Source organism: Ovis aries, chromosome 6 (genome assembly GCF_016772045.2).
Source record: "Ovis aries strain OAR_USU_Benz2616 breed Rambouillet chromosome 6, ARS-UI_Ramb_v3.0, whole genome shotgun sequence".
Classification (NCBI taxonomy): domain Eukaryota; kingdom Metazoa; phylum Chordata; class Mammalia; order Artiodactyla; family Bovidae; genus Ovis; species Ovis aries.
In genome coordinates, this window is record NC_056059.1 from 20,581,287 (window position 1) to 20,593,614 (window position 12,328).

Genomic DNA, 12,328 nt, shown 5'->3' on the forward strand with positions numbered 1-12,328 from the left:
ACTGCTTTGATTGGCATTTTGTTGACATCCAGGAAGAAGAAAAACAAGAAATAAGCTAATAAGAGGTGTTTCCTTTTACCTGCAGTTATCGTGGTTGACCGGCATTTGGGACAGCCGCAGTGTTTGCACTGAGGGACACTGAAGGTGATGCGACCTTGAGGATGCCATGGGTGCGACACCATGAAGGGCATGCCATCTGTGCCACCGCGTATGAACCCCAGTTACACGGTGGGGTGTTAGACTTGGATCTACACGATCTGGCTGTGCATCTGTCTCTGGTGATTCCTAGCTATGTGACTTTTTGTATATCTCATCTGTAAATGGGAACAAGGATGACTTAACAAGACTGGTGGGGTTTCAGTGATATGTTTTTGATTATTTTCAGAGAGAGCTCATTCTCACCATCTGTGGCTTCTGTGTCTAGTCACAGTAGCTGTTCCACAGATATCCCCTGATTTCTGGTGGACTTTACTATGTAGGTAGATGCCACTTTTGGGTACTCAATTCTTAGATTCTTCATTGTGGTTGTAATGGATGAGAGTTCAGGCTTTGCCTTCTATTTGACTTTATTCCTCTAAGCCTTAGTTTTCTCATTATTAAAATGAGGATAATAATAGTATCAACCTCATAGGTTGTCATGATAATTAAATGAAATTACACATGTAGAACACTTAGCTTAGTACCTGACACATAATCATCACCCAATAAGTGGTTGTTATTACTAATCTCATTTAATGGACACATGAAGGGGTTTGATCTACACTTCTGGATTCAGATACAAACTAATCTATGTCTCATTAGCAGAATCAATGAGAAAAAAATAGAAGTTAACCAATGTTATTAGATAATGGGTTAAAAGAGCTATAGAAAAGGACAAATGAATCTATTGTATTTTCAGCCAAGCCCTACTATAACTCAGGGTGTTTGAGAAAACATAGCATTCTACTAAATACCTAGGACACTCTTAAGACATATGAAAAATAAAATTTAGTTTTTATTTTTTTATTTTTTATTTATTTTTTTTTAATTTTTATTTTTACTTCATTTTACTTTACAATACTGTATTGGTAAAGAGCCCTTTGTTTTAGCACTATCACTTGAGTGATACCTGCAGTGAATGCTGTAGAAATTCCACTTAGTTCCTCTTCAAAGAGAGCTTCTGGGGGAGGCGATGTTTACGTTCATGTGTGCCACAGAAGTTGTGAGATAGTGCCTGATAATTAGCATAAGCTTGCAGCCAAATAGCTGGAAAAACATGTTCCAGGACATTGCAGATCAAATCATATTTCTATAAAAAGAAACTGCTGGATGTTCAGCTGACAGATCATCAACCATAAAAGGATAGTTTAATGGATTTCCATCATTATCTAAACACAAAATCACAGAGCCAAGTTTATGTGCATTGTTAATCATATGCTGTGAACCTGGTAAAAGAAAATGCAACAGAAGTGTCAGATGAGATGGTTTTCCTTTTCTGTTTTTTAAATTGCAATATTCGATTTTTTGAGAATCACTGGGAAAAAAAAAAGGTTTCTTGGAGCAGTTGCTCTAAGGGATGTGCATTCTCTTCTTGGAGAAACAAAATGGTGGAACCAGAGGAAGAGCTCTGAAAATTTCATGCTTTATAAAGCTACTAGATTCCTTGCATTTGCTAATATTTAAATTCAGAAGAAAGCATGTCCCAATCCAGAGGATTTTTATGTGTATATGTGTGTGTGTTTTAAATCAGACACTTTTTAAATTTTAAATTATACTGATCACCCAATTATTTTCTAAACTATTTTAAACTAACTGACCTTCTTTGAAAATATTTATCTTGCAGACTTATTAAAATTTTAAGAAAATAAGGATATTCATTATGATAGATGGTTACAAAATAAAATCAGTAGCTTTCTGATATTGTACATTCTTATAAGGAAAACGTAAAGGGAAAATGTTCCATTTATATTTACAAATAAATGCATCTAATATTTAGGATAGTCTTAAGAAATATGCAGGAACTGAATGAATAAAATTATAACATTCTATGTAATAGCATAATGAAAAGTTTTGAAAACACAGCAAAAGACTTGAATAGAGGGACGCACCTTGGAAAGGTAGGCTTAATTTTTGTAAAGAGGTCAATTTGGTTTAAGTTTATTCTGTACACAGTATATTATCAATTAAAATACTTATTTATTGTGGAGAGGTTGGTGAGGAACTTGGCAAAATGATTCTAAACTCACTTTGAAGGACAAACATGCATGTAGAGACGAAAGAATTCTGAAAAACAAAAATACTGAGAAGGAATATTGCCTGAACAGATGTTAAATTATATCATAAAAGAGCTGAAATTAAAACAATGTGAGTGTTTATCCTCAGCCTCAAATATGTGTAGGGATTTAGCATCTGAGAAGGTTAGACTCTTGAATCAGTAAGGAAAATATATATTCGTGAATAAAATATTTGTCCAGTATGCAACCAGTGGGGAAGGGTGCCAGTTTACAGTGCTCTTTACATTCTTGATACTTGTTTAAAAAAAGACAAAAGTAACAGACAAAAAATATGGGCAAATTTTAAAGAGAATATTGGGGTGGAGAAGGATGATTTTCTTCAGTATGATGTGAAAGCCAGAAATGATTAAAAAAAAAAACCAGATTGATAAATTTAACTATGTGCTCAGTCACTTCAGTCACGTCTGACTCTATGTGACCTCATGGACTGTAGCCTGCCAGGCTCCTCTGTCCATGGGATTCTCCAGGCAAGAATACTGGAGTGGGTTGCCATACCCTTCTCTAGGGGATCTTCCCAAACCAGGGATCAAACCTGAATCTCTTACATTACCTGCATTGACAGAGAGGTTCTTTACCACTAACACCACCTGGGAAGCTCTATTTAACAATAAAAGTTAAATTTTATAAATGGAATGAATACTGCACATGAGATTGAAAGAGCAATGGGCAGGAAAAGTATTTTTCACATGCATGATAGCCAGAGGTCTACTATCCTTAACCTACAAAGTGACGTGCAATGAAAGTTGCTTAGTTGTGTCCGACTATTTATGACCCCATGGACTATACAGTCCATGGAATTCTCTAGGCCAGAATACTGGAGTGGGTAGCCTTTCCCAACCCAGGGATCGAACTCAGGTCTCCCGCATTGCAGGCAGATTCTTTACCAGCTGAGCCACAAGAGAAACCCTAACCTACAAAAATATCTTGCAAATTAATAAGAATATAACCCCCAACAGAAAAAAATGGGGAAAATTAAAAAGATACAGCCTACCCAAGAAATGTTTTGGCTGTGCAATAAAATTAGTGGGAGATGAAGATCAGAAGAGGAGGAGAACTGACTAAACTTAGGAGGTAGAAGTAAAAAAAAAAACATAGAATTCTCACTAGTTAGTGGAATAGTCAAATGTTTTTTGTTATGGTGTAACTATTTCAAATTTTATTACATTGTTATATAAATGCTTGTATTATATACTGAATGTGATTCTAGTCTTCACCAAAGGTGAAGGTCTTTTAAAATTAAACTTAAGGAAAAAAAAAAAAAGTTAAGCAAAAATGGGTAGCAATTGGGTCACATAACTGAAAAGTCCAGAGAGTGAACTACCTTCAGGCATGGTTGAGTTTAGGACCACAAACTTTTATTCCTCTGCACTGACTCCAGTCCCTGATTGGCTCAATGTGGCAGGCCCTGTTTAAGAATTTCATCTTATAAAACTAAGCAACCTTAGTAAAAGGAGTTTTTCTTCCTGCACAGTTCAGTTGAGTACCATTGTACCAACTTGAATCATGTGACCGTTCTGGAACATGTCACTAGGATTCAAGAGATGGAGTAGGCTAATGAGGTCTGAGTCTCATGTCTACCCATAAATGAGACCATCTGAACCTCATGGACTGAAAGTAGGGACAGGTGGTTCCAAAAAACATGAGGCCTTGTTATAAGGAGATGGGATGGACTCCATAAGGAGATGAAACAGATTCTGGGCAAAAATTAAACCTTCATTTTGAGATAATTCTAGGTTCAATTTGCAGTTGTAAGAAATAATATAAAGAGATTTCTTTAACCAATTTCTCCCAATGGGAAATCTTGCAAAGCTATAGTATAATATCATAACCTGGCTATTGTTGTTAATGGAGTCAAATGCCAGAAGGTTTCTATCACCACAAGGATTCTTCCTGTTGCTCTTCTATAGCCACACCCACTTCCCCTCTGCCTTTTCCCCATCCTAAACCGCTAATCTGTTCTCCATTTCTATAACTTCGTCCTTACAAGATTGTTGTATGAATGGAATCATACAGCTTGTAACCTAAACCTAAAGTGATTAGTTTTTTTCACTCAATGTAATTTCCTGGAGATTGATTTAGGGCTTGTTGTATATATCAATATTGCTTTTGGTTTTTGAGTAGTATTTCATGGTATGGATGTATTGCCGCTTGCACAACCATTTACCCGTTGAAGGTCATCTGGGTTGTTGCCAGTTTTGGGTACTAGATGTAAAGTTGTTAGAAACATTAGTATATAGGTTTTTGTGTATACCAAAACCTGGGATTTCATTTCCCTGAGGGTAAACCTGCAAAAATAAAATAAAAGTGCTTTTAAAGGAAGACTATTTTATCCTAAAAAATGTCCCCACACTTTTTAAAAAGTGTTTTCCAAGGGTGTTCGCTTGTTCTCAGCTAAAGGGCTGCTGATGAAAACAGAGTTAAGGGGGCAAAGAGAAAGTGCTTGGTATACTCACAGAAATAGAACGGATGTACAAACAAGTAAAAAGACAATGGGAAATCACTCTGCTCCAATGATTCCTTAGGATGATAAGGTAAGGCAACTTTGAGCAAAATTCCATAAAGCCAAAAGACTTCCTAGGAAGTTTTGAGATACGACAAATGCTGTGTGACCATCTCAGGACTTTTGACTATACCGTTTAAAGTGAAAGTTATATGAATGAGTTTGAACTTTTTCTTTAATAATTATATGCTCCTTATAAATGTAATAGTTTCAAAAATGACTAAAATAAAATCTCCCAGGAATGCTTTTAAGCAGAGGTAGGACTTAAGCTTATTAAAAAAATATTTACTTTTATTTTTGGCTGTGCTGGGTCTTTGTTGCTCTGCTCGGGCTTTCTCTAGTTGCAGTGAATGGGCTTCTCATTGTGGTGGCCTCTCTTGTTGTGGAGCACAGGTTCTGGGTGCACGAGCTTTGGTAGTTACGGCTTGCTGGCTCTAGAGTGTCGGAGCTTCAGTAGTTGTCCACAGGGGTTCATTGGTTGTGGCTCAGGGGTCCTAGAGCACGCAGACATTGGTAGTTGGGGTGTGTGGGCTCTAGAGCATGGGCTCAGTAGGTGTGGCACCTGGATGGGCTGAGCAGCTCCAAAGCATGTGAAATCTTCCCGGACCAGGGAGGCAACCTGTGTCCCCTGCATTAGCAAGAAGATTCCTATCCACTACACCACCAAGAAAGTTCTAAGCTTTCTTTTTTATTCGAAAAATCTTTTTTGCCCCATTTTGGATTTCTTGTAGGAAAGAATAATTTTTCTCCCCTAGAACTGAGAATCATTACAGCACGATAATGTTTTTGAGAAGTAATTTATTATGATACGTTAGGAAACTGACACTCTGCAGTTGAAGTCACACCAGTGTAGATATTGAAAAACATCATTATTTGAGCCCAATACATTCCTAATATGACCTGGCTAGGCTGACTGACAGACTGTATGTAACATGCATTCATATCCATAAAACATTTTTATTATAGGATCTCATGTACTTCAAAAACATAAAGTTGCAACCATGTCAGAGAATCTGAATAATATCCATAGCAGTATTATTATAATTTAATATTCACTGAGTGCCAGCAGTGATCTAGGCTTTCTATAAAACACAGGAGAGCTGGTTCCTGTCCTCTGGAAAACCACTCTGTATATAAAACTTTTACTGAGGGCTTTTGTTTGTTTGTAAAACAAAGCACAAGAAATTGTCATTGGAAAAGTATAGAATGATTCTGATTAGAAAGCTCAAAATTTAAATTAGCTATAGCACCATACCTTATGTCTCATCATTTCAGTTCAGTTCAGTCGCTCAGTCATGTCCGACTCTTTGTGACCCCATGGTTACTGAATAATTTTTGATTGATTGGTCTAGTCATTGACCATTTATTTAAACTTCAAATTTTATCAACCAGATCACATCCTATATTCTATAAATTTATTAAGTACTTGCCATATGCAAATCTAAGTGGAGAAAAGATAGGATGGTAAGAAAGTGTGTGATGTTTGGGCAAGGATTAATTATCCAGTGGGACTGCAGTACATGAAGCAGAATTGACCAGACAGGCTGCTTTGGCTGCAAGTATCAAAAATTGCAAGTAGTAGAGGCTTACATAACTAGGGTTTCATTTTTTCTCACATAGCAGGAAGCAAGAAGATAGATGGTTACTGACAATATTTACATTGCTCACAATGCTATCAAGAATATAGGCTCAGTCTAGTTTTCCATTCTGCCTTCCTTCATTTACTGGGTTTTCCCTCTTCTGCTTGAGGCCCCCATGATTTTTAATATCACTACCATAGAGTTTCAAAGCAAGAAGAGATAAGAAAGCCTTCTTCAGCGATCAATGCAAAGAAATAGAGGAAAACAACAGAATGGGAAAGACTAGAGATCTCTTCAAGAAAATTAGAGATAGCAAGGGAACATTTCATGCAAAGATGGGCTCGATAAAGGACAGAAATGGTATGGATCTAACAGAAGCAGAAGATATTAAGAAGAGATGGCAAGAATACACAGAAGAACTGTACAAAAGGATCTTCACAACCCGGATAATCACGATGGTGTGATCACTTATCTAGAGCCAGACATCCTGGAATGTGAAGTCAAGTGGGCCTTAGAAAGCATCACTACAAACAAAGCTAGTGGAGGTGATGGAATTCCAGTTGAGCTATTTCAAATCCTGAAAGATGATGCTGTGAAAGTGTTGCACTCAATATGCCAGCAAATTTGGAAAACTCAGCAGTGGCCACAGGACTGGAAAAGGTGAGTTTTCATTCCAATCCCAAAGAAAGGCAATGCCAAAGAATGCTCAAACTACCGAACAATTGCGCTGATCTCACACACTAGTAAAGTAATGCTCAAAATTCTCCAAGCCAGGCTTCAGCAATACGTGAACCGTGAACATCCTGTTGTTTAAGCTCGTTTTAGAAAAGGCAGAGGAACAAGAGATCAAATTGCCAACATCTGCTGGATCATGGAAAAAGCAAGAGAGTTTCAGAAAAACATCTATTTCTGCTTTCTTGACTATGCCAAAGCCTTTGACTGTATGGATCACAATAAACTGGAAAATTCTGAAAGAGATGGGAATACCAGACCACCTGACCTGCCTCTTGAGAAATCTGTATGCAGACCAGGAAGCAACAGTTAGAACTGGACATGGAACAACAGACTGGCTCCAAACAGGAAAAGGAGTACGTCAAGGCTATATGTTGTCACCCTGCTTATTTAACTTATATGCAGAGTATATCATGAGAAATGCTGGACTGGAAGAAACACAAGCTGGAATCAAGATTGCAGGGAGAAATATCAATAACCTCAGATATGCAGATGACACCACCCTTATGACAGAAAGTGAAGAGGAGCTAAAAAGCCTCTTGATGAAAGTGAAAGAGGAGAGTGAAAAAGTTGGCTTAAAGCTCAACATTCAGAAAACGAAGATCATGGCATCTGGTCCCATCACTCCATGGGAAATAGATGGGGAAACAGTGTCAGACTTTATTTTTGGGGGGCTCCAAAATCACTGCAGATGGTGAGTGCAGCCAAGAAATTAAAAGACGTTTACTCCTTGGAAGAAAAGTTATGAGCAACCTAGATAGCATATTCAAAAGCAGAGACATTACTTTGCCGACTAAGGTCCGTCTAGTCAAGGATATGGTTTTTCCAGTGGTCATGTATGGATGTGAGAGTTGGACTGTGAAGAAGGCTGAGTGCCGAAGAATTGATGCCTTTGAACTGTGGTGTTGGAGAAGACTCTTGAGAGTCCCTTGGACTGCAAGGAGATCCAACCAGGATCCAATGAGGAGATTCATTCTAAAGGAGATCAGTCCTGGGTGTTCTTTGGAAGGAATGATGCTAAAGCTGAAACTCCAGTACTTTGGCCACCTCATGTGAAGAGTTGACTCATTGGAAAAGACTTTGATGCTGGGAGGGATTGGGGGCAGGAGGAGAAGGGGATGACTGAGGATGAGATGGCTGGATGGCATCACTGACTCGATGGACGTGAGTCTGAGTGAACTCCAGGAGATGGTGATGGACAGGGAGGCCTGGCGTGCTGCGATTCATGGGGTCACAAAGAGTCGGACAGGACTGAGCAACTGAACTGAATACCAGGTATCCTATCCATACAGGAAGAAGAGGGGAAAGGAACTTTCAGCAAAGCCTATCCCTTTTTATCAGGAAATATGGTCACTCCTAGTTGCAAAGGAGGGTGGAAGCATAGTAAATATTGACTTAAAATGATCATAATCCACCCCGTGGAAATGAATCCATCCAGACTAGAGTTCTGAGAGCAGAAACAGGGCAGACAGACTGCTTGCAGAGAACTTAAAAGTATTCCACAGAGGTGGAAGAAAATCAAGTTGGTTGCAAAATCCTGGAGTTCTTTCAGGCAGGTTAGGAGTTTTAGGCTTTATCAACAAAGATTAGTATTTGATAAGAGTCTCTTGTTAATGGATTGGGTGTTTGATTGCATAAACTACTGGAATACTTCTAGGGTTTTAGGTTGCATTGTGATTATGAAAATTTTCTTGGTATTCTAACTTTACGTCATAGAAAAATACTTGGCAAACAGGTTTTACAGAGGGAAACTTTTGCAACCTATTTGGCAAAATAGCCTAAAAATTTAGGAGAATGTAAGAAAAGATGGACCTATTATTCATCCACCACAAGACAGCTTTACCCTGGAGCAGCCTATGTAGCTTCAGAATTCCCTGAAGATTTGAGGGAGAGAGGTGCAAGTGTTCCCTACAACCTGGCAGTTTCAAGTGACTGGCAGGCTGTTTTCCCTCCAACTCATGCACTGACTGGCTCTAAGGGAATTTGCGGATACTCAGTCAACACGTACATACTCAGTGCCTCATGTCTAAATGTGACATGAAGGTAACAATGGAATGTTTTTGAAATAACATCTGTATACACAGAATTTTCCTATGTGTCACCATGTTATGCTAAAAGTGTTCATTTAATTAACTCTCAACATAAATTTAACTTACTATTAAAATACCCTGGTGGCTCAGACGGTAAAGCGTCTGCCTACAATGCGGGAGACCTGGGTTCAATCCCTAGGTCGGAAAGATCTCCTGGACAAAGAAATGGCAACCCACTCCAGTATTCTTGCCTGGAAAATCCCATGGATGGAGGAGCCTGGTGGGCTACAGTTCATGGGGTCACAAAGAATCGGACACGACTGAGTGACACTCATTCACTCACTTATTAAAATACCAATAATCTTTGACCTAATATGGCAGATACTAGGAAGTCTAAAATACTATGATTTATGATGTTTGGGGAAAGATTCCTTTTAAGGAAACTGTTACAAAGGAAATCTCTGAGAATTTAACCAGTTGTTTTCCTACCTAGTGAATATGCCTGTCCTTGGTGTATGTATGTATGATATGGCACTTAAGATGTGGTGGTGAGTGGCACCTATCTTTTTTGGTATTACTTGGTCCTAATTTTTAGTGATTATGTAAATTAGATAAATCTTTGACCTTTTGGAGGTTTGTTTCCTTTTCCATTATTGTTTAAAGAGTTTTTAATAAGTTCTAGATCTTTGTGAGAAATGGGATCAGTATTGGGATGATTTCTTAAAAGCTAAAATCCTTAGTGGTTTTCTTATTTTGAATGAGAGAATATATAAAAGGAAGATTCAGACTTCTTCAGGAAAGAGGGGAAGATCATGATGCATTAACTTGCTTCTGTCATACCATGTTCCTTTCCTGTGGGAAAATATGAAAATGCGGTGGTTCATTAAGACACGTTAACCAGGAAGTAGAGTCCCTATGGCCATCTCACATCTAGGAGCAAAATTATATAACTGTTGCTAAGACAGATTTAGTCAGCAAGAACCAAGGCTTGAGGCAATCACAGATAAACAGAGATATAAGTACTGGTGACATTGTAATTTTAAAAATCTAATAATTTTTAGCTGATCTAAAAGACCATCTAAGAGCATTTTTTAAGACTTCTTGTATCATCATTGTCATATAGGCTATGCTACCATTTCCATGGACTGCTGTTTCGCTAAATCCACTGGAAATTAGGGACTTTAGTAATAGGGGCTAGCTGATGCAGCCTGGGTCTAGAATGTACATGTTCAGAGCAAACATGCAAGGGTCTACCTATAAAGATGATAGATCTAGGTGAATTCTGAACGTTATCTCAAAACCTCTGCATCTTGAAGTTGCAAGCATAACTTTATTTCTTACACTGGGATTTTTCTTTGTAATAATGTTATTACTTTTTATCTTTTGTGTCTGTGGTATGCAGATCACTTCAGTTTTCAGTGGGCTATTTAAAGTTTTCAACACAGATATGTTCTGTAAATACAGGTGAACCTTGAAGGTTAATCTGCATATAACTTAGAGCTGGACCTCTATATGCATGGTTCTCTATCCGCGGATTCAACTGATCATGGATTCTGTAGCGATGGAGTATATTTTAAAAATGTCTGCATGTAAATGGACCTGGATAATTCAAACCCTCATTGTTTAAGGGTCAACTGTAATGATGGCTGTAGTTGGGTTGTCAGAGGATGATAAGATCTGAGAGTGTTCCTTTGGCATTGTGGAGCAGGATGCAAGAGGAAGAGGGTTCCTCCTTCCCTCTGTCCTTCCTGGCTTCCTAGATAGCTTGAATTTCCTCTTGAACGAAATATTTCAAGGCCTATAATTAGAAAATAATTGACAAAAAAGAAAACTGAACATTGAGTGGCTCATAGCTGTAGAGTTAGAAATACTGGTCAGGTCTTCCCTCTTTTGACTCAATGTACTTTCTAACACAGCATTCTTTTGGGTACAGCATTGTTTTTCTGGCATATGTAGTTTCAGAAAGTATTCAGTTGAATCTCAAAATGTAATCTAGGCCATTAATATTAGTCTATGAAAGAGTATTTACACATGTTCTTTATCCTGCAGGTTTCCCTTATAGCTCAGTTGGCCAAGAATCTGCCTGCAATGCAGGACACCCCAGTTTGATTTCTGGGTTGGGATAGTCAGCTGGAGAAGGGATAGGCTACCCATTCCAGTATTCTTGGGCTTCCCTTGTAGCTCAGCTGGTAAAGAATCCACCTGCAATGTGGGAGACCTGGGTTCAATCCCTGGGTTGGGAAGATCCCTTGGAGAAGGGAACTCCATATTCTAGCTTGGAAAATTCCATGGACTGCATTAGTCCATGGGCTCGCAAACAGTCGGCCATGACTGAGTGACTTTTGCTTTATGCTGTTTCTGGCTTTAATGGGTCTGGGGTTTCCTAGGTGGCTCAGTGGTAAAGTCACTGAGTGGTAAAACTCGCTTGCCAATGCAGGAGACGTGGGTTCGATCCCTGAGTCGGAAATTCCCCTACTCCCCTGGAGTAGGAAATGGCAATCCACTCCAGTATTCTTGCCTAGGAAGTCCCGTGGACAGAGGAGTCTGGCGGGCTACAGTTCATGGGGTCTCAAAGAGTCAGAAATGACCGACTGAGCACATACACACACATGCATTTACCCAGAAAATAGCTCCATTTGAGGAGACTTTCCACTAAAAAGACACCACGATATTTCCAGTGTGGTGAAATAAACTGCTTCTGTTCTGAAGAGCACTGGATTGCTTATGAAGGGTGTTGGCCCATTAGCACTATATAGCAAACAGGGTAAGAATTTCCAAATCACCTTTGTATTCAAGTAGGTAAATGCCAAAAGCTTACAGAAGAATTAATGCTTACTTTATGGGAAGGGTTGGTAGGAAAGCCTTCTTATGAATCATGTGTTACAGGGAAACTGCTCTCTGGACTCCAAGTATGGTAAAAAGCAAAGAAGGAGATATAAGTTGCTTTCAATTACTGGTGGAAGGATTTCATAATGTGCTAGGAGGACAGTGATGAATCTCCAGTGCGGAACTATGAGTGTGAACTGTACATTCAGGGTGAAAATAACATCAGTTATGGAATTCTTTAAGTTGCCTGACATGACATTTTATACTTTAAGCCTGTCTGCTTTCAAATATATCTTAAAGGCAATACTATATATAAATATAAATATATAGATAGATAGATGGAGAAGCTCTATACAGGCAGGAAAAACAAGACTAGGAGTTGACTGT

The 12,328-nt window shown here is 38.6% G+C and overlaps 1 long non-coding RNA gene across 1 annotated transcript in view; it reads right to left on the bottom strand.

Moving 5' to 3' along the window:
• LOC132660001 (uncharacterized) overlaps positions 1–12,328 on the bottom strand; it is a 71,188-nt gene that overhangs the window by 31,651 nt on the left and 27,209 nt on the right. The window lies entirely within an intron of this gene.